Raw genomic sequence first — 23,591 nt, forward strand, 5'->3', positions numbered from 1 at the left:
TTGGAAGAAATACAAACACAAATAACCTTATATACCAAACTATGATTCATGATTCATTGATTTTCATTGAAGGGCAAAAACTACCAAATCGTCATTATTGTAACTAATATTTTGGATCTGCCCAATTTTTTATGTCATGAGACAACAGTTTTTATAATTTTCATTACAGTAGTTATCATTATTTTATCATTATATTCGAAGGACTTGTAAGATACACCCAAAAAAAAAAAAAAAACCTTTTAATTAAATTAAATGTTTGATTTTTTTTATTTATTATAGCCTACTTTTGTATGTTGAATCTGTATCTGCCATTAAATAGATTATGAAGCTGATAGCACCGCTTTTGCAGTGTTAACCCACATTGCGGTGCCAAACTTGTCCAGTTTGAAACAAAGCGGTGTTAGAATGTTATGACTCGATGCTTAGCAACAGACAGACCAATCGTGTGCCTCATATTCGTGTATGTTGTATAAACATTCGTTTACATTTTTGATGAGGAAACATTTCAAATGGTGATGGAAACCATCAAGTGGAGTGAAGAAGATGAACAATGTGAAATATGAAGCAAGATAACCCAGGATTCTGTTTACCCGGGGTTTAGAATGAACCAGGGTTAACTATTTCAAGACTGAAAAGCCTTATGACTCATATAGTTTTATTTATTACCTACCTTCATTTGATAGCTCAAAAGGAGAAGAGAGAGAAGCTGTGTCTCCCTTTATAACCAAACAGTGGACCTTTCTTATGGAGTAATATTCTCGATATGATATTTAAATGTCACGTGCTGCCCTGACTTCCTCTGGGGCACTGCAGGCCCACCAAAGAAACATACAATTTTCTGGTGAAAGCCATGGTCTGAAATGTGTAAACAGCTAAATTACATCCAGACTATATGATTTGCTTTGTTGGTTTGGTTGTTTGTTTGGAGTCCGGTAACCAAGCATGGCTTCATTAGGTGGTGGAAGCTGTGAGGTTTCGCGTCCCCTGTGCATTCTGCAGATGCCCGCTGATGGGCCACTGCTGGTAGAGGTGTTAGCATCACATTTGCCTCCATCAGGGACACAAATATCACAGTATCAGTCACACTTCACTTCACATTAAGTCTGTCTAATTAAGGCTGAAAAAAGGAGGAGTTGTGGGAGTTAAGGCACACATGCAGACAGTGCAGCTTTCTTATAACTGCCCATCAGTGCCATTTTGTAAAACAACCCAGTCAGCAACTGCTTGCAGTTGTCTGCATATCTCTTTTAGGCAGGGATGTACAGTGCGACATATATGTTGCACGTGCTATGGAAAAAAACTGTACGATGAATACATTTACCACAGTAGCACGTGTAATAGTAGTGTGATACAGTTAAGCATGTGAGATGAGAGAGTTTGTTTGTGTGAAGTGAGAATATGTTTTGTGCTTATGTGAGGTTAATCTAGGGCTGCACAATTGACTGAAATTAAACCAATATCGCGATTTGTGATTCTGAGTGAAATTATGAAATAATTTAAAAATAATGTTCACAGTAAATGCTGGTCTATCCCTTCAAGCGCTGTGAAATTGAGTCATTTACAGTATAATGTGCATTTGAAAAAGGAACTGGTGCCAAACATGTTTCCAAACTTGCAATGAGAAGTGTTTACAAACCTGTCGTCCATCAAAAGAGAACATTTAACTGAGTGTTTGAAATAACATTCTTTGTGATCTGACATGCTTCACATCACAGAATTAAGAAGAAATTTATATTATTTTATAATACTCTGTACAGTGATAAGGCTGTCAATTAGCATTGCATTGTAAATATACTTTCATGTTTCGTCAGTCAAAACGTCTCTATCTGTTTTTTTTCACACAAGAGATTTCCTGGAACTTCATTAGATTTATTACTCTGTCTCTTATTACTAGTCTCACTTTTGGACTTTCGAGTATGAAACAGACATTATTGCATGTGAACACACTAATGCTCTCAACACCTTATTTTGGGTATAAAAAATAGGAAAGAAAGACATTATAATAATTATTATATAAAAAATATAATTTTTTTTTTTATGCTTGTGGTTGTTTTCAGAGATGGTAACAAGAGTTTTATACATGTGCTGCAATTGTGTGGCCTGTGCTACACAACTTTCAACCTCTGTAGTAGCAGTTCTATACTGCATGCAAAAAAAAAATTAACATACAGCCCTGCTTTTAGGCCATTTCAATTTCATTTTTTTTTACAGTTTTTGTGCCACCATTTCCTCATTTCTATTCTTCTAATGTTTTAGCGTCATAAAAAAAAAAAAGGGCCACTGTGGAGCAGAGACCAACCATGACTTTTCGATTTATGTTTGCGAAAGCCGGCGGACCACAGGGGTTAATTAAAAGCGTAATTGCTGTTATTAAAGTCCTCTTCCCATTTCTCCTGTCTTTCCATTTTCTGACACCGCTTGCAGAACTCACTCTTTTTGGCATCTGGAGCTCCTATTAAAATATGTGGGCTTGATTCTCCTCCAGATGTTCCAGTTAATCATCTGTCCAAAAAGGAAACACTTTATAAGCATTCCAAATATTTACACACCCGAACACTCACGGTGCAGGTTTTAGCCCCTTGGGTCAGGCCCAAGCTCACAGAATCTGTGAAGTCTTAATACAGTCAGCCTTAACCACCTCTCAGAAGCAGATGCTCTTTTGTACAAGTGTGGTTGAAATACAGGAATTTTATTAGGTGTTTAACGCAGCCGTAATCACGGTGTTTCTGAGCTTGTGCCCCTGCCAGAACACGGCATCACCACTCCTCTGCCATCCTCGACCGAGAACACCCGGGGAGCTTAAAGTGATATAAATGTTTTTGAGTGACAGCGTAAATCTGTACGATGACAAATAACCTCCTTTGAAGTCAATGCCGCGTCCAATAGGATACAAGTTTTTGTATTATAAAAATGCCCCAATGGCTGAAAAAAGCACCGTACAATGTCAAAGTGACAATCTCAACTCTGTAGCTATGAGGAGTGAGGGTGTTTGCCACGCTTATCTGAATAAGAACGTCACGCCCGCTTAAATCTGTATTCCGTGGTAACTTGGCACGTCAATGACGGTGGAAAAAATAGAACGTAATAAAGTCAGTGCAAATGAACATTTTTCGTGTCCAATGCATGCCGCAATACATCACAATTCCACAGCCGGCCCAGAGTAATATATAAACTTAGGAGGCTGTCTTGTTGCAAAAATGAAAATGTACTTCTAAGAAATGAGCAATTTCCCCATGGAAGAATTGAAAATTCAAAGGGACTGTCTGCGGGTGACCTGTCATCAATCACGGCCGGCATGCTGGGGGCCTGGGAGAACGGCCGGCCATTGACAGGTGCTACCCGGTGCCTAATAGCACACGGCAAACACAGAGCAGTGCGGAGGGAAGGCAATAGGACTGTTAATTGCTCTGGCTCGGCTCTGGAATACTGAAAGCGGCTGGCTGGAGGCACGGGCCGTCCGCGGTCTCCCCTGCTCTCATTTCCCCGCCGGATCCTGCGGATGCCTTGCAGATTACGTGCCCAAACCAATTGCTTTTGGCCCTTCCAATACTTATTGAAGCAGGAGTCTCTGACATGTGACAATAAGAGATACTGGCAGCCCGAAAGCTGCGGCTCATTCTGTAGGTTAAATAGCCCTTTGGATGATGACCGTGTGAATGAGAAGAAAGAGATAGAGAGGTTTTTTTTAGAGGTGCTTCATTTCAGTCAGCTCAGGGTATTTGACTTTCTAGGTTTATATCTTCATTTTAGCAAAATAAAAAAAAATAAAACATAAAAAAACATCAGAGTGGTTCAATGTTTGATTGCAGCGTGGGTGTTTTTTTTCTTTTATGGTGTAGGCTATGAGAGAACAGTCTAAATGGTTGAATATCCCTCGCTGCATAAGCATTGCGTACATTTCTCATCAATAACTCTTTCTAAACCACACCATTTAAATCTTATGAACTGCTTTAAAGCCCTCGTATGTGTGCTGCACCCAGATGTGTGCATTTCTCTCCTCATTTGTTTCATGCATTAATAGTGAAAAACCGCATTAATATTCCTGGAAGCCGAGCACTCTTTTTTTTTTCAGCTGAGGCGTATTTCCATTCCAACTGTCATCTGGTGTGTATGAGCTTTTATTGATGTATGACTGTGTCAGGCTCTTCATTTTTGGAGTCAGTAAACGCAGATGCTCATAGGTTATAATGGGTCTTTGTTAGTGTGTTGCATAGCCTGTGTGTGTGAGAGCGAAACAGAAAGGAGGAGAAGCATGGAGTGGATGTGAGGTAGCTCTCATTGTGTGTGAACCTCTCCACCATCTGCAGGATGAGCGTGTGGCTCCCTGTCGATGGCTCCTGATGAGGGCCAGATGTTCACTTTGGCTGCTGTGTGTGTTCCATTAGGAGCTTCAAGGCTAAACGTGTTACTCTCTCAAGCCTGTGGGTTTTGTTCAGTGTGGGTTCTTGTATGAGGGTGTGCGCCTGCCAGTATTCACACTTAATTCCATGACAGCCTGATATTTGTTGTAGTTTTTTCATTCACTTGATAATCTGCAGGATTCCTCATTTTTGTTTTAGTTGAATACGTAATTCATCATTTTCATTGCTCTCTTTTCTCTGTATTCTAGAGTTTGGGGACTGCCAATGCTGAAGTAGTTTTATCATTGTTTGAGCAACCAAATAAAATGCATTATTATTATTATTAATGTTGATGTTATTGTTAATAATGAGAATAAAAATAATAACAGCCAAGTGTTAATTATGTACACTATTATTTAAAAGTTTTGGGACAGTACATTTTTTTAAACATCTCTTGTTCTCACCAAAGCTGCATTTATTTAATCAAACATACAGTAAAACAGTAATATTGTGAGGTATTATTACAAGTTAAAATAAGTTTTTTAGTGATGCAAAAGTGCATTTTTCAGCAATCATTACTCTTCAGTCTTCAGTGTCACGTGATCCTTCCGAAATCATTCTAATATGCTGATTTGCTGCTCACATTTCTTACTATTTCTTCGTATTAATTATTCAAAGGGAAAAAAAATAATACCGACCCCAATCATTTGAGAGGTAGTGTACGTGACATTACCAAAACAAATCAAGGAAATATAAGTACAAGTGACTGTAATAATAATGGAAGTGTTTATGCACCATAAAATTTGGAAAAACAAAAATTCTGCCAGTGTCTGTAATCTTAACAGGATCTCAGGTTACCCTCACAAGTGTATGGCAAGCCGTTTTAATCGTTTAAAAATGTAATTGTTGATATCCACAATTTAATTGTTGATATCTGTAATTATATTTTCACTAGTGAAATGTCACCATAGGCTGCCATTCAAAATCGGCATTTGTTGATAACAAGAATTGATTTCTTACTAGTAAAAATGCGAATTACTGATATCAAGAATTCAATTGTCACTAGTTGAAATGTCTATTCTTGATATCAGCAATTGAATTGCTACTAGTAATTTTTTTTTATTTTTGATATCCGAAAATGTATTTCTGATATCAATATAATTTCAGATATCTAAAATGGCTTTCTTACTAGTAACAATCACATTCATGATATCAGAAATTAACATTGTCACTAGTGAAAATGGAATTATTGATATCAAAAATGAACATTGTTACTATAGTAGCAATTCAATTATTGATATCAAGAATAGACATTTCAACTAGTGACAATTGTCCTTCGGATGAGACGTAAAACCGAGGTCCTGACTCTCTGTGGTCATTAAAAATCCCAGGATGTCTTTCGAAAGAGTAGGGGTGTAACCCCGGCATCCTGGCCAAATCTGCCCCTTGGCCTCTGTCCATCATGGCCTCCTAATCATCCTCATATACTGATTGGCTTCATCACTGTCTCCTCTCCACCAGTAAGCTGGTGTGTGGTGGGCGTTCTGGCGCAATATGGCTGCCGTCGCATCATCCAAGTGGATGCTGCACATTGGTGGTGGTTGAGGAGATCCCCCCCTTCTATGTAAAGCGCTTTGAGTGCTGAGAAAAGCGCTATATAAATGTAATGAATTATTATTATTATTATTATAATTGAATTCTTGATATCAAAAATAAATGTTTTTAATAGTAAGAATTGTATTTCTGATATGTGAAACTGGAATTTCAACTAGTAAGAAATCCGTTCTTGATATCGACAACTGATTTTGAATGGCAGCCTATGGTGACATTTCACTAGTGAAAATACAATTACAGATATCAAGAATGATAGTTTTTACTAGTTGAAATTCAATTGTTGATATCAAGAATTATCATTTTAACTAGTGAAAATGTAAATGCTGATATCAAGAATTAGCATTGTTACTAGTGGAAATGTAATTTCTGATATCAAAAATAGCCATTGTTACTAGTAGAAATCTAATTCCTGATATCAATAACTATCATTTTAACAAGTGAAAACTGAATTGTTGATATCAAGGATTCATATCCTGGAAATGAATAAAAGTTAAAACGGCTTGCCATACAAGTGAGGCAGTAGAATTTGAAGAGTTGCTGTTTTCATGCGTTCAATTCTTCCACTCCACTGGTTGCTGTTGACACCTGACCTACCAGATTTCCCTCGTGTCCTTTTGATGTTTGTTAGTGGGTTGCTTACCAACACTGTGTGGAAATCTTAGCAATGTTCATTGATTAAAATGATGTTTACTGGTAGCTGTAACAAGCTTTGCTTCTTGCTGTGTGTATGCATGGTGGCTTTTATCACTGATAGTGGACCCTGCAGGGTGCCGGTATGAAATTAAGTGGAAGTTTACAAGACCACTGTGTCGATACAGGATTTGAGGATAAAGATGGGGGAGGAACCTTCATTTTATTGTCTTCTGAATAAGCAAGCACTTATAGAGCAAAAATCTGTTAACAAATGTTAATATTCACTGTAAGTTTTTTATTTCTTTTTATTGAATATGTATACCTTCCTTGTGATAGCTGATTTTGCTTTTGATGGGTGGATAAAAAACCATGAAGACGAATGTAACCCCATGTGCACTTTCTATCAGGTGTGTAACCTGGTTTGGACTGAGGCTGTGAGTAATATCTTTGATGAAAACGGTTTTCTTTGATTTTCTCCAAACCTCTTTCTCCGCGTGACAGTGCGGGTCAACAACAGCTGCAGGGATTCTTCTTAATTATAAAAAAAACATGCTGTTTGAAGGGAGTGGGGAAAAAAAAGAAAGAAAAATACTTTAGGTCTTGCCTGCAGTGCATACTGATATAATTTTCATCGTAATGAGTCCTGGATGGTATTCTCCATGGTAAAGGTGAAATTATTAAAGGATAAGTAGGGGAGGGCAGACAGTGCAAGGAGGGGAAGAGTCTTAATTAATCTTGCAGTTTGCTTAGAGGTTGAGGGTCACATCACATACATCTGATAACAGATTTATCTGAATTTTCTCTCGAAGGAAAGAAGAGGCTCATCAGTTTTTAAGATCGCAAGTTGTTCTCCCAACAACAAACAGATACAATTGTTTGACAGCTCTGTGAATCAATAACAATTTTCAGATAAATGTAAAAATAAAACAGCTGGGTTCATCTGGCACCCCGGAAAAGGGAGGGCTATTTTAGATTACCACTTCATTCACATTTAATAAAAAGTGCTATATGTGAGGATGAAACACCCCGTTTATAAAAGATTGTTGAAATGTTCCTTAGATTTCCATCAGGAATGCTGAATCCGGACAAACTCATGATTTGCCACAAATGATTACTATGATAAATCACAGACCTTCGTAATCATGATGGCTCCTGCTCTTACACCAGACAATTTGCATTTCTACAAGGCACCACAGATTCCCTGAAATCCCAATTTTGTAAAACACAACCAAAGTGAGAAATATATGGCCAAATACATTACTATTGCTAATTAATGGGAACCAGTCTCATAATGTCAAATAATACTGTGTTGTATGTGGTATATTGTGTATTTAAGCAATAAAGATGCATATTGGGTACTACAGGGGGTCAAACAGAAGGCTTTGACCTTTCTAGTCCAGTCCTTCTGAGACTTGTAGGCTAGAGTCCTCCTCAGCATTAAACACTATGAGACTGTCTAGCAAGTGTGCATGGCTACGTCATAAATGCGGTCACCGCACAAATTTTTTATTACAATTATATAAAAAAAACAACGTTATATTTAAAATGCTGCCGCCAAGCTTTTTAACTAAGTCATCAAGGAGATCACACGTAACACCAATTTTTCCAATTTCACCAATTTCTCTTCATTGGCTCATAATGATTACATCGACGCATTTGGGTATAAATTCAGTAAATATTATTCCTGTCTATAGAAATATGATATAAATCTATGAGAATCTATCAATATTTCTTCAAATCTGCACATTTTTTAGCTAATTTTGAGCCCTGAGGCACGTTGTTTTGTGAATCGCTGTCATGATGACAGCACGGGAGTTTTTTTATGAATGAAAGCGGCTGACGGTCATAATTCATATTAAAGGTATCGACGCATTTTTCCATTTCATAACTCCTGACACAAATTAAGACATAACTGTCACTATAAGTTTCTCAGAATACAATAGTGGTCAAATACTGAAACTTGAGTCTTATATCTTTTTAATGATGTATAGTTTGTCAAGGTATAACATTAAATCCGATAGTAACTTTGAACTAAATAAATAAAAAAAAACGCTTCAGTGCGCCGACGCACTGGTGAAGCTTAACAGGTTAAATCTGCTGTCGCGCTGCCGCTGATTCAGAGAGCAGTTGCCATGTATGACGCAGCTTCACAAAAAGTATTTCAACCTCATTATCATTATGTCTATTACAATAATTTAAATTACCACATAAGTACTGGAATAAAAGTTTATACCAGTTCAGGATATAGTTTAGTTTGGATGTAAACAATGATGTCCAAGGTAGCGATCAAAATAGAATAAATCACCATTTGAAATTAACGTGACACTTCAAATAAAGATAGTATAAATTGCATCGTTAGACCAGTAGGGGGCGAGAAATGACTGTTAAAAAATATATTTGTCATTAAATCATTCATTCAAGAGATTCATTCCAAAACAGTTTAATCTAGTAATGAAACAAGTCGTCTTTATGAGTAAGTCATTGAATCATTCCTTCAAACCAATTTCATTCAAATCAATGAAACATTTTTAAATAGACTGCAGCAGTTAACAACTCCAGTAAATCATGTTATTTTGTTTAGTTGCCTACTCAGAATTGTGGGGGAATCATGATCTCTGTTAAAAAAAAAAAAAAAAAAATTCTCCATTTATCCAGAATCATGCAGCTCTACTTCCAAACATCCTTTAAATTGAGATGGTCAAGGCGTTCGGCAGCACTTGAATTTATCATTGATCACAGGGTCAAGACAAATATTGGCTGATTAATATTGTTGTCCGATCCGATTGGTGAACCCCTATTACCATGAAACTGACAACTTGTAATGGGTGTAGTGCTAAAGCAGAAACAGAGGCATAAGAATTACATGTGCCATCATTAGTGCTAATGTGATGCAGGTTTTGAATCTACTACAGCTTTTGATCAAAAACTTTGATGTTAAAGCCTTTTCTTCAGAGAGATTTATGAGCAATTTCACAATTTCAAGTTCTATGACTCATTAGCTTACATGCATTCAGAAGTGCTAAATTGCTAAAGTATTAAGCGCAGTGCTTATACTCTCTGTTTTCAGTCTGCTCGCCTTCAGGTCCGAGAACTCCTGCTATGAGAGGAGCATAATGAGGCAGGAGATGTTTGATCGATGGGCTTAGTTTAATGTGAAAATGAAATGGTTTGGGCACTGTAGCTCTTCTTTATATATTGCGTGCTGTGACATTCAGTAAATTGAAGTAGTGTGGCTATTCAGCTAGAGCAAGTATCATATACTGTGAGGATTTAGATGAGCTATATGCCTTCCATGACATGAAACAATAAGTGCCTTAAACTGAGAATAGGAATCATATGGGATTCAACAATATGATATTATCACATATTGTGTTTTCCATAATCTTTTTGTATTTTTTTTTGGACTGCATTTCTTGAACATGAAATATGACATGATTTATAAATTCCATGTTTGAAATACAATAAAGAGAAACCTTGGTGTCACATCTTACATGAAAAAAGTACCAAATGCTTTGTGGAAAAGTTTGCTATACAATAAATTATAGTTTCAATATAAAGTTTCATGCTTTCATTTTAAAGCAGAAAAGTTACTATAGCATGGCTTAACCATGATCATTCATATTGAAGTTGTTCACTTTTTTATAGCATTAAAGGTGAAGACATGACTCAATATGAAACATTTCAATCAGTTTAGACATGCTACTTCAGGATTTTCACATGAAAGTACACACGTTTAAAACCATTCATTCTTTTAAATAAATAAAATACGTGAAATACCCAATAATTAATAAATAATAATATGTACAGGTGACAATAATAAAAGGACATATTGTAATATTTTTCCCCTCACCATCCATAGTAGTTTTACACATCAATTAATTATAAGGGTGATTTGGGCTGGTTGTCAAAGTTGAGCCGTGGCTTTGCATGTCGGGTTCAATACTGTTTTAAATAGCAATTGTAGGATTATCCATTAACAAAGCCCATCAAATGAGCCCAACACCACATTCCAAAGATCACAGAGATCCCCCCAACGAGCCATTAGCAAGTCATAAAACGCATCCATAGCGCCGAAATGGCTAAATGAGACGTCTTCCCCCATGCCTGCCTAATCTCAAACCAGGGGTGTAAGGACAGTGCTGATCAATGAAGAAGACTTTTCTTTGTTCCACAAACATGAAACCCCCGTAAGACCAAATGGCCAAGAAACACCTTTGTGACCTTAATGCACAAATCCACAGTCTTATCAGGAAATGTTCCCATGGACCGAAATCACACTAACCAGTGACATCTCGCTTCTCCCCTGGACATCTCCTCTGTCTCCATCTCCACATTCCAGAGACTCTCCCTAAAACCAACAGAGACTTCAAAGAGCTCACTCATGGTTTTGACAAACAATGGTCTCAAAATTGCTGCCAATAATATGAATTAATCACCGGTAGTTGCCTTATATATCCTATGTATCATTTATGTTTTATATAACCCGTGGAGTTCTTTCCGTTTGTTAAACATTTATCACAGCTGAGTTCTTATTAACTTCTACCTCAATAATGGGAAATATATGTTATTTGGTATCTGCTTGATTTGGTATCTGCTTGATTTATAGAATTTCAATACAAAGTAGATTTGTGTAGGATGCACCCTATTTACACTATGAAAGTTGTTTTCTGAGAGTGTTTACTAAAACTCTCAAAAGTTTGGGCGCACATGATCATGTAGACATTATGCTAATTACATGTAAGACCTGGAGAGCGCCCCATAGGACCCGCCCAAGACAAAATCTGATGATTGGCGGAAACAATCAGAACAATCAGAAACCTTGCTTTTTGCCTTGCTTTTTGCTGTAATTTAGGCTTTTGCTTTGATTCGTGCTGACTTCTACCATCATCCTGTTTGCACGTTTACACGCTCTTAGACGCTCTTAGCTCACATTCCAAGAGCTCACTACAAACTCATCAACTCTTCCGTATGAGCCTTCGTTGAAGTTCGCCAAAGAAAAACCTCACTGAGTCCTTGCTCCAGCAGCTCATCGAGACGCAGAGAAAACTTAAACTTCTCTCAGGTTAGGGACTTGGGGTCAAAGAAATTGTTTTGGTTTCTTTTTGGTAAAGATATGTTTTTTGGTTATAGGTTTTGTTTTATTGGCCAGCATGATTGTATATGTATTTGGGCAATAACTGCTCAACAGTGTTTTAATAACCAATACTTTGTTATGTTGTCTATACAGATGCTTTCATATTTTTTTTATTTTTTTTCATGAAACATACATTGACATTTTATTTCAATGTGGATTGTACAGTTGATTACGATCCATCATTCATTGAATATTTTCCTTATTATTCAAGCCTTCTAAGATAATGTTTTTTAAAAAGCTACTTCTCTACAGTTTGTAAATGTAAAGGTTTCATTACTGAATGTAAAAATTTTCTTGCATATTGTTTATGTTTAATAAAGTATAACCGCATTTAACATTTCTCTAGAAACAGATCAGGTTTGCAGGATTACTTCTGAACATTACCTTCTACACTCTTGGTGGCTAATATTTCTGATTTGTATCCTAAATCGTGCATTTAAGAACAAATCAGCTTCTCTCTTGTTTTGCACTTTATATTTGATCCTTATTACATGATGATATTTTGATGAACTAAATCTAAAACCATGAGGTACAAGACAGTTATCAGTGAAAGCCTGAGGATAATTTGTACCATCACAGCTCGCCATGGGTTGTTATGTACGGAGATCAACTTTTCTCTCTCAGATTTTTGACTGGGAATATATGAAAGAATAATATCTTGAAGTCAGGATGAGATTCCAATGGGAGTGAGCCACTGATCTATATAAATGATTGGATTGCTCATGATGTCATAAAAACTGAAGCCACCGCGCTAGGGAATTGGTATAGACATGAACATCACTATCCAAACTTAAATGGTTGTAATTCAAGAATGCTTTGGAATATAGACATATGGTTTGTCTTTATATATTATATAATATTATTTATATTATATTCATTAAATAAATTTTACTCTAAAACTACAAGAAAATCAAAGCCAAAAATCTAAACAAGTTGTGTTCCAAATTTTAGGTTGATATCTCAAAAAATGAGCTTTCAGTAAGATTTTATTTGCCATAGGCCTGCTGTAAGGGCGCCTCCATTTTCATATATGTTTTGAGTGATCTGAACCATGTATTTCCATAATTTCATACAATTTATGAAGTATACATCCTATTCCGAAATAGTATGGGTGGTTTGGCAGTATTTGATTTGATTTCAACCTCTAATAAACATAAAAAGAGCACATATGTGCATTATAGCTCGCTGCCGCATCACAAATCGAGAATCCATAATATTTTTCTTTATATTCAAAACATTTTAAGACTTTTTTTTTCTCATAAAATTTAATTGGTGTTATCTTTTGAACTCTTGGCATGAAAACTACCAAGGTTTCTACCAATCTTTCATGATTTTTCATGTTTATTTCTATTTCAAAATAAAGGCCTAAACACGCCTAATGAATATAAAAATATTCTTGTTGCAAATTGATAAAATGAAACGAAAAAATCAAAACAAACAGTTGAAAAAACGTTTTTGTTTACAAAAAAGCATTTTTGTTGCATACTAGCAAAACACTGCAACAATATTTTTTACTGTATAATTTCAAACTGCTATAAGCAATACCATGCATATGACTGAGGAGATATAGATTTTTAACAAATCAAAATTACCATTCATGACATCTGATGCAAACATTAGCCATTAAATACACAATTGATAACTAATTGGTACAGCAAACAAGTGTCTCTGGATCTATTCTATTTGATCATTTATAAATCAGTGTATAATGGATTATGAGCATGCACATTGAAAAAGCAAATGCATGACTTATAAGTAATTATAAAAAAAATTTATATAAATTAAAATATAACTGTTCTTATAATGGTTAAACTATGTTCTTACAATAATAGTTAAAAAAAAGAGCATTTGTGTTACTTAACAATATTAATTGTTGCTTCAAATAATGTAGGTAACGAAAAGGGTAGAGCATAAAAATCCTAACCCGTTTGACAGAAGCATTTCTCAAGGCTATAGTCTCCACAAAAGAGCAGAGCATTGTATTTCTACTATCATGTTAGCAGCTCCAGCATTTAGCAGCTCCAGCTCCAGTCCTGTGAAGCATCACAATAAATAAAAGACTGAATAAAATCAAAAGAAATGACTGAAGTGTTGTAAGTCAAGCATGAAAGCGAGGATAAAATGTTCTGTTTAGAATGTTAATTGTGAGTTTGTAATCACACCATAAATATTAATGTGCTCATTAGCAGGTGTCAGCCCCATCACACTCTTGTACGTTGCCGGGTCTGCTGTGCCGTTTGATGAGCTTGTTAATAGAATCGAAACAAATGGAATGAAAGGTATTGTGGTCGACCAAATGTTTCTTGATGTTATCGCAGCTATTCATAGACCACAGGACTGTTGAAAACTAACATTTGTGACAAACTTCCTCAGTAGTCTTCTTCATTATGCCCTTAAGATGTGTCAGGAACCATCAGCCCATTGAGACGCACTACAAAGAGAATATGAATAGACAGATCATCAGATGAGTTAAGAAACATCCCCTTATCAGTCCCAATACTCGCGGCTCCGTCTGGGCCGCTCTTGGCTAACATTTTCATTGGTTTTATGATGAAACCTGTTACAAATATGCATAAAAAAAGAGCACTTCATCTGAACGAAGCAAAATGCAATTAAAGGCCTTCAATAATGAACATCTAATCTTATAATTACCTTTATTATAATAGCACTAAAGGAACGAATTTATAAGAAGGCCCAGTTCAAGGCACTGTACATTAAGCTGATATTATGCGCAGCTCCTTATTTAAATCAAAAGGAGCAATTATGTCATAGAGTGATGACTCATTAACTCTTCTTTTGAAAGCCTTCCCAACATCAAATGTGAGATTCTGCTTTTATTCAAGGCCTCGTGCTCAAAATAGTCCCATTACACACTGAGACCATGTAACAAAGCCAGCTCTTGTCCCATTGGATCCAGAAACAAGAAATGTTGCTATTCAGGAATCAAGAATCAGCTTGCAATAATTTATTTTTTATTTTTTAAAAACCCTCAATAGTCCTGAAGCTTCTTTCATGGATGCGTGGGAGAGGTATTGGAAATATGGCTTTGAATTTTAGAACAGGCTCATTACATTTTGCTAATCAAGAAGCAACCACTGCCAGATATATATATATATATATGTATATATATAAAAGCTAAACAGCACTAAATGATTTTCAGTTTGCTTCCTCCTGCATGATGACATAACATTTCTCCACATTCTCTCGGTTACCTTTATGAATGCAAATACATTCTGTTCTATTCAGTACAGACAATAGATTTTTCGGCCTTCACTAAGCACGGGTTTGCTAAACTTATGATGCTGTTAGCAAAACATTCAAAGTGATTTGACACTGAAATCGAAAGGCATAGAAACAAGCGTATATGTGTGCAACATTTCAGCTTTCCCTGAATAGAGCCTGATGTGATGCCATTCGGTGCAACTGAACATTAAATTCCATCCCAATTCTACTAATTCATTTTTTTCTCCCTGTTTGTGGGAGTCTGAGCTCCATGCAGAGCAAAAATCAATTTGCCATCTCAGATTGTCATATTCCCTCTCACCTACCCGTCTGGCCGCAATTATTGTCTCACAGCCACTTCTTGCTGCAGAAAGGGTCCCCTGAGTGGCAATCCATTTTTTTCTAAGCAGACATGCACAAGGCCCTACGCACTGAAATGCGCGCATACAGCTCCACTGGAGATTAGAGGTGGCTTGTGGTGACCCTAGCTTATAAAAGATAGAAGCACAGGGGACAGCGGGTGGTAGACGGGGTGAGTTGGCTGGCATCTTTCCTCACGGAGAATTAACAATGTGCAGAGGACAAGGGTCTGCTCACTACAGCAGATACAAGTGTCATCTTGCACCTACAACATTACACTATAGTTGCGTTTTACAGGTGACAAGTAAAAATAAACAAATGGAAAAAGAAGATGCATTAAAAAAATCTTACCAATAAGTTCTGTATGCTTTTCAGGGCTGTATTTACATGCTGAAAAAAATGCAGTAAATAATATTGTGGAATATTATTACATTACTTCAGTCTTTACTGTCATATTCTGATTTGGTGCTCTAGAAACATTTCTTCTTATTATTTATGTAGAAAACTGTTGTGCTGCTTAATTTTTTTTTTTTAAATTTTTATATTTATTTGTTGTGCTGCTTTTTTTTTCAGGATTCTTTGATAAATAGAACATTTAAAAGAACAATATTTATATACATAAAAATATATTATTTTAAAATAGTATTTTGTATGAATTGTATTTACTGTAAATTTAGATGAATTTAATGTATACTTGCTGAATAAAAGTATCAATTTCTTAAAAAAAAACAACAACTTTTGAACCAATTAGATATTATAATATACAGAATTGTAAATACTGGAATTATATGGAAAAAGTGTACAGCATCGAATTTTTATCTTAATACATATTGCATTCTCTAGGATTGGCACAGGGCTGTGTGGTAATGTTTTAATGAAGTGTGTATAAATGTATTGTCATTTTTATACCTTTCATTAACAATCATATTCCATGCACATTTAGTACATTTGCTGGTGTTAAAATGAGTGTGCATTCTTTTCCATGAGCATTATGATTGGATCTCATTTTCTCTTTAATTACACAAATAGATCATATAAATGCTAGGCATGCATCACATCATGCTTCTGTAAGCATAGGCCTATTTCTCCTTCTGACTTTGTGTAGTATCGTCTCAATGACTTTCAAACTTAAGACAAAAACAAACAGCAGTGTTTATATTAGGGAAGGGCATCTGTGCAAGATATTGTGGCATACAGGGTTGATTATCCATCAATTCGAAGCCAAATAGATGTTGTACATTGGTTAAACTGCAACTTACTGAATACTTTTGACTAAAACACAAAATTACATAAAATTAGTAAATGCCAAAGCAACTAAATCCTATGATTATGGAGATTCATGAGAAACTAGAGGTGTGATCAGCTTGAAGCGACGCTGTGCAAACCGATCAGTGCATGACATCAAAGCACCGCGAGAGTGATTAGAGAGCAGTGCTTTAAAGCGCCCATATTACGCTATATTTTAAAGGTTCCTAGTTTCGTTTTGGAGGTTGCCAATAACATCTTTACATGCATCAAATGTCAAAAAACACTTAACTCGTCCGATGATTGTTGTGTCAGGTTGTGATTGGTCTACTGCTTGCAGTGCGTGTCAGAAACGAAACACCAATTGCCATAACTGAACATCAGCTCAGGAGGCTTTCTCAGTCCTTAGCGATTGTACACACTGTAAAGACAGTAACGATGACGTTGATTTTACGATATAAATTTGAGTGCGAGTCCGATGATGAAACATTGGAAGATCTAGTTATTCAACCCGAACCTCCATCGCAAGGATGACTTTAGCAGGACGTTTCTCAGTGATTCGCTACTCAGATTGATGGACAATATGAGATGTTGCAATTGACCCTTCGCAGGGAGTTTGATTGACAGGCAATCTCACCAATCATAATACGCCATCCGCCGAATCCACCATTTTTTTTCTGACAAAGCAGTCAGGAGAGTTAGTAGATTAACGCTGGAGGATTTGATTAAGCATACTCCAAATCCATTAACATATTTACTGACATATTGCTTGAGACTTATTGATATAAATATTATAATTAAACTTTGTTTGGAGTGCTTCTTTATTGCATAATGCACTTTTCTTACTATTAAGCCTAAAATGTGTTTTAATATCACTATTAGCAAGGATAGTATAATCTCTGTATAATATCAGTCTTTAAATGCAAGAAATCTAAAGTGTACCTAAAGTATACTTGCAATAGTTCCACTTTAGACCAATCAAATATCCTTAAAGGGTTAGTTCACCCAAAAATGAAAATTCTGTCAGTAATTACTCACCCTCATGTTGTTCCAACCCCGTAAGACCTTCGTTCATCTTCGGAACACAAATTACGATATTTTTGATGAAATCTGAGTGCTGGATCACTCCTCCACAGGCTTATGGACACTATAACTTGCTGGCCCAGAAAATGTATTAAAGACATTGTTAATATAGTCCAAGTGACTCCAGTGGCTCAATCCTTTTAAAGCAACGAGAATACTTTTTGTGCGCAAAAACAAACAAAAATAACAACTTTATTCCACTTTTCATTTCCTTCTCTCTGGGCCTCGAGTCTTTTCACGTAGTGTAATAGCGTAGCGCGTCTGTGTTGCACGTCACCATGTATCACACACATGACCAGCGTCGCCCAATAGTGAGCCTACGTGGTGACGTGCAACACAGACGCGCTACGCTATTACACTACGTGAAAAGACTCGAGGAATAAGTGGAATAAAGTCGTTATTTGTGTTTGTTTTTGCGCACAAAAAGTATTCTCGTTGCTTTATAAACTTAAGATTGAGCCACTGGAGTCACTTGGACTATATTAACAATGTCTTACATTTTCTGGGCCAGCAAGTTATAGTGTCCATAAGCCTGTGGAGGAGTGATCCAGCACTCAGATTTCATCAAAAATATCGTAATTTGTGTTCCGAAGATGAACGAAAGCCTTACGGGGTTGGAACAACATGAGGGTGAGTAATTACTGACAGAATTTCCATTTTTGGGTGAACTAACCCTTTAAGTATATCTTTAGTTGGACCACAGCACTAATTACGGGTAACTAAAGTAAAGTACAACATTAGTTGTTCCAATTTAGCAGACTTTAAGTATATCAATTTTTACCAAAAGTACAATTGCAGGTTATTTATATTAAGTACATAAATATGTAAATGTATTTGTAGTATACTTAGCATAAATAAATGTATTTCATTTAGCTGAGCACTAACGAGCGTGAATGACTGATGTAACAAAGTTTGTAAAACAAATCTTGCTCCATCCTTTATCTTTACTCATAGTAAGAACAACAGACAGTCTGCATTATGGACATCATTGACTACGTTTACATGCAGCCAATAACCCGTTCAAAACCGGGATATTAGCAATAACCCGGTCGCGCACGGCCATGTAAACACCGGCAAAAACCCGGATATGCTCATATCCCGGTTTTTAAAAACCCGGATATTACCCCTGGGGTACCCCTTTTCTAACCCGAATATTTGGTCATGTAAACGCGTATCGGCATATCCCCATCAAAAGGAACATTGATTTGTGTTCTGCGCATGTTCTATTCGCAAGGAATCTTGGTCTTTTGAGTAGAGACGGCGCATACAAAAACCCGCGTGCAGTATACCGGAAGTAAACAAGAAGTAGAGGTTAACATGGCGAGACACAGCACCAGCAACACACTTTTGGAGCGAGAAGGAAAGCGCAAACAAAGGCGATCGCTATCTGCCCCGAACTATTCATTATCCGGGTGCTGCTGCTGTTGTTGTTGTCTTTGGATACAGGAAGAAGAATCGGAAATGACGCATATTGCGTCTTAAGGTTGTCCGTACGTCCTGACGCTAACCGTGCGTCGCCGTTTACATTGGGATATTCCCAACTGATTACAAATTCCATGTATACAGGAGTAACTCTCTCTGCTCACGCATGTAAACGGGTTATTCCGAATGTTTCAGAAACCCAAATAGTGACCATAACCCGGATATTGGCTGCATGTAAACGTAGTCATTTTAGGTAATAGTGGGCCATTAACAGTTAGACAGTGACCTACACAATATAAAACACAAAACTACGTATTTTGAACACAGGGTAGACAATATATACATCAATAATTAATCATACTTACAGGTTGTGATTTGAGGAAATAAAGTGGGTACTTTCCCATCTTTAATGGATAAGCGGTTTGTAAATCCCATTTAGGTTTGAAAAGCAATTGTCAAAAGGTTATACTGCTGTTATATCACTGTGGTAATTTTAAACACTGACTCTTCACATCCTGAAGAGTGTTTACAAAGAGAATTTGCATTTGCGAGTAGAAAACAGCTTCTTGCGGTCTTCTCGACATTTTCACAACACGAACCAGCTAGGGCGGGTCAAACTAGATGTTGTTCACGGGCAGCCGATGAAGACCACGTAACGCCTGCCGCATTATGCAAATGTGTTACCGCGTCAATTCTTTCTTTTGGGAGACAATAACTTCATTTATCATGTACTTTCGACTTTACAACTTTTCAGGCGATTTATATTCACAGACAGCTTCATTGCATGAAAGGTAATATTTGAAAAAGCATAATAGGCACACTTTAATGTCATACAGCGTTTGGTCTTCAAGTCGAACACACCTACGGCAAACACGGAAGTAAAACACAGTACACATGTCAAAATAAGAGTCCTAAGACACAAAACTGTGCATAAAGTCTTTGCACAAAACAGAGATATCAGTAATTTCAAAGAGGAGAATGTGAGGTCACAGATAACTGGGCTGCCGAAGAGTCTGAACCTTTTTAAAAATGCAAAAACTTTGATAATTTTGTATGTAGTGCAAGCAAACAGGATAATTTACATTTGTCTCATATTAGACAGACTCAGATCTGAAGGTTTCTTTTTATCCTTTTTTTTTTTTTTTTCATTTCATGCATGTCTACCATGTAACAGTAATTAAACCCTCTTTCATGATATTTCCATCGGTGATAAATCTCTGCTTTGCATTAAGTGCATTTGACTTCCTTGCCACTTGTCAGTTTGACACCCTAATATCAATTATTTTCACACCTGCTTTTGCAGTCAACTGCAGGCATTATAACTTACTTATTTTATTATTTTTATTTATACTGTATAACATTTTATTTGTGCTGTCATTATATTTATATTTATCACCAAGTTTTGTAGATCCTTAGCACAATCACTTTTTCCCTGAGCACAACTGTTTTTCTTATATATAACAGAAAACAGCATTTCATCCAATAATCAATTCTAGAATGAAATTCCCTGCATTCTGTAACATTCGTGTATGTTACTATTTAGGTAGCTATTATGGATACTCTTGGTCAGAAACATTACATCGTTTATGCTGGTTTTTTACTGTTTGTTGAAGTAATATTTGTTATATCAGATGATGCAAACTTGATAAATATGATCAAAAACTGGTTGTTTGGGGGGCTTATGATTACTATAAAACTCCTTGATTTTGTTACATGTCCTTCGAGTTCCTTTGTACAAGGAAAGTCACTGAATCTTTTCACTACATCACAAAAGTTGCTCGCGTGTATTCCGGTAAGCATCATATTTCTGTTTGATGAAATCTTATCAAATGACTGCTGAGGCTCCAACATGAAATTGTTTTCCTTTCCTTGCTTATGTTGGTGATTCATGGATTCATCTGGTGCTTTTGATCATGATCAGTCTCAAGCACAAAGGATGGGAAGGGCAGCTAATAAACAGTGTGCTCAGAAGTCTACCTCAGGACCCCTGCTGACATCTGATAGCATGCGCTTATCACATCCTTGCTCTCTCCTCTCTCAATGACAGAGCTGATCTCTGCCAAATTTGTCTGCATACAGGCCCCATCTTTCATTCCACCAGCAGACCCTTATTTGAAATTCGGGATCCAGGCTTTAAATTTTATTAGCAGGCTTTATTAAAGCCACCTGTGGAAAAAAGGGAAAGGGAGAAAAGTGGAGATAAAAGAGGAGTGGCGAGAGAAAAGCGCTACATTAATTCATTGTCAGGAGAGTGCACAATGTGATTAAAAGAGAATGGAGAGATGGAGCGTCCACTGCCTCATTGTGCCAACGCTCAGATATAATTGCCAATCAAATTCAGTCTTTTGTCAGTCTCCGCTCCAGCCCCCCCACAACCCACCCCCGATAAAATGGCTTCTCGTTGCTTAACTCTTTAGCCATCAATAAAATGACATGGACAGCGCATTAGCATAGAGGCCATTGTTAGTATAATGGAGTTTAGAGTGTCTAGAAAATGAGGCTAACCTGCAGTTAGTGTAGTGTCTCTCGGCTACATTGTGTCTTACAGTTGTTTCCTTTTGTTCTGCTCAAGTACCAGCGCTGTCCACAAAGAACGGGCAATTCAAATATTAATACTGTTATTGTAATCCAGGCCGGTCAGACCCAAGCTGTTGTGCGATGGCTGAGATGAGAAGTGGAAGCTATTAGCCATTTGTGAGAGCACATTGAGCTATGTGACGGTGCTCCTGAAAAGTAGGTGTGGCCGGGATAATGGAAAAAGGGCTTCGTTGATAAACCCATCAAAGGGCCTGAATTATGAAGTCACAGCCTGTTAAGGAGGGATCTGGACTGTGATAAGGGAATTTTATTCACAAAATGGGATAATTGCAGACCTGTCCGTCCGGGCATGGCCACCTTTAGATAACTACAACCCTGGGCTACAGCATCACAGTAGGGCCCCCTACCCCAAATACACATTTCACTAAGTCATTAGTTAATACATAGATATTTCAATTTGTGCTCATGTATGAATAAATTCAAATGACATAACTTTTGACATAACATCTCTCCCTTGTTTTTCTAGCTGAAAAGTCATTGGAGAACGCCACTCTCAATAGATTTTTTTTTTTTTTTTTTTGATAATTTAGGTGTCGAAATATTCTGTTCACACAGCAGCTTACAATAGCGTCTGCATGGACGTGCACGGGACCTTTCAACAGTAAACAGTGACTGTGACTATAGTAATATCAAAGATGGCAAAGTAAATAAAACTGTAAAGTCTAATCACATTTGAAACGACAAAATTTGAGGCACAAGTTCATCCATCAAATCAACCGACAGCTATAATACCAGAGTGAGAACGGATATATATGTAAGACTACAACAAACGATGATGAACAAATATTGATGAAGTCATGATATTCTTGATTATATTTTCCCTCTGAATGGGTACTTGGCCCTTGACTTTGGTTAAATTATTTCACTCTCAGCTATTGTTCAAAGTGTATGCTGTCACTCTTGTCTACAATATGTCAAGCTCCTGACTGCATTTACATTATTTTAACATTACATGCATTCCTTTTTTACTTTGATTACAACTTTCATGGGGTCAGTGGCTGTCAGCTGGATTTTGACACATGAAAGTTCCCAAAATGTGCATGGAAGTCTTGATGCAACAGAATAGTAGCTAATATTTTGTCTCTAGAATAAACTGTCCCTGGTGAAAAATAAATATACCAAAATGTATTTATACACTTATTTTATGCTAAGTATACTACAAATACATTTACATATTTATGTACTTAATATAAATACCCTGCAGTTGCACTTTTGGTATATTAAACTGATATTTTAAGTCTGCTAAATTGGAACAACTAATTTTGTACCTAATGCACTTTAGTTATTCGAGAGTAGTGCTGAGGTCCAACTAAAGATACTATAAGTATATTTGATTGTGCTTAAGTGGAACTATTGCAAGTATACTTTAGGTACACTTTAAACATCTTGCATTTAAATACTGATATTATACAGAGATCCTACTATCCTTACTAATAGTGATATATATATATATATAAAAAAAAAAATAGGCTTGATATTAAGAAATATGCATTGTGTACTACAAAATAGTTTATTTATAATATTTATATCAGTAAGTCTCAAGCGATATGTCAGTAAATATGTTGAATTATTTATAGTATACTTAGTATGAAATAAATGTATTTTAAATATATTTTGGTATAGGTTTTTTTCACCAGGGGTGATTCACATTTTACCAGCTTGACTTTTTTTTTACTTCATTCAAAATTTTATATGACTATTATATGCTGGTCCTTAAATTACTCTTCACTTTCCTTTTGTGTCAAACTTTTGGGTCCCGAAAACCTGTGGTTATCCCTGATTGCTTTCAGTCATTCTTTCCCCAGGTGGCGCTGCTGTTTATTTTCTTGTTCTTCTTTTTTTTAATCACTCTCGCTGTGCTGCTTTTTTCACAGATCCATGGATAGTCCATGCAAGCAGCTTTCAATAACCACAGTGGCGGTATAGAGGGTCTGTGAGGC

This window comes from Rutilus rutilus (genome assembly GCF_951802725.1).
Source record: "Rutilus rutilus genome assembly, chromosome: 3".
Classification (NCBI taxonomy): Eukaryota; Metazoa; Chordata; class Actinopteri; order Cypriniformes; family Leuciscidae; genus Rutilus; species Rutilus rutilus.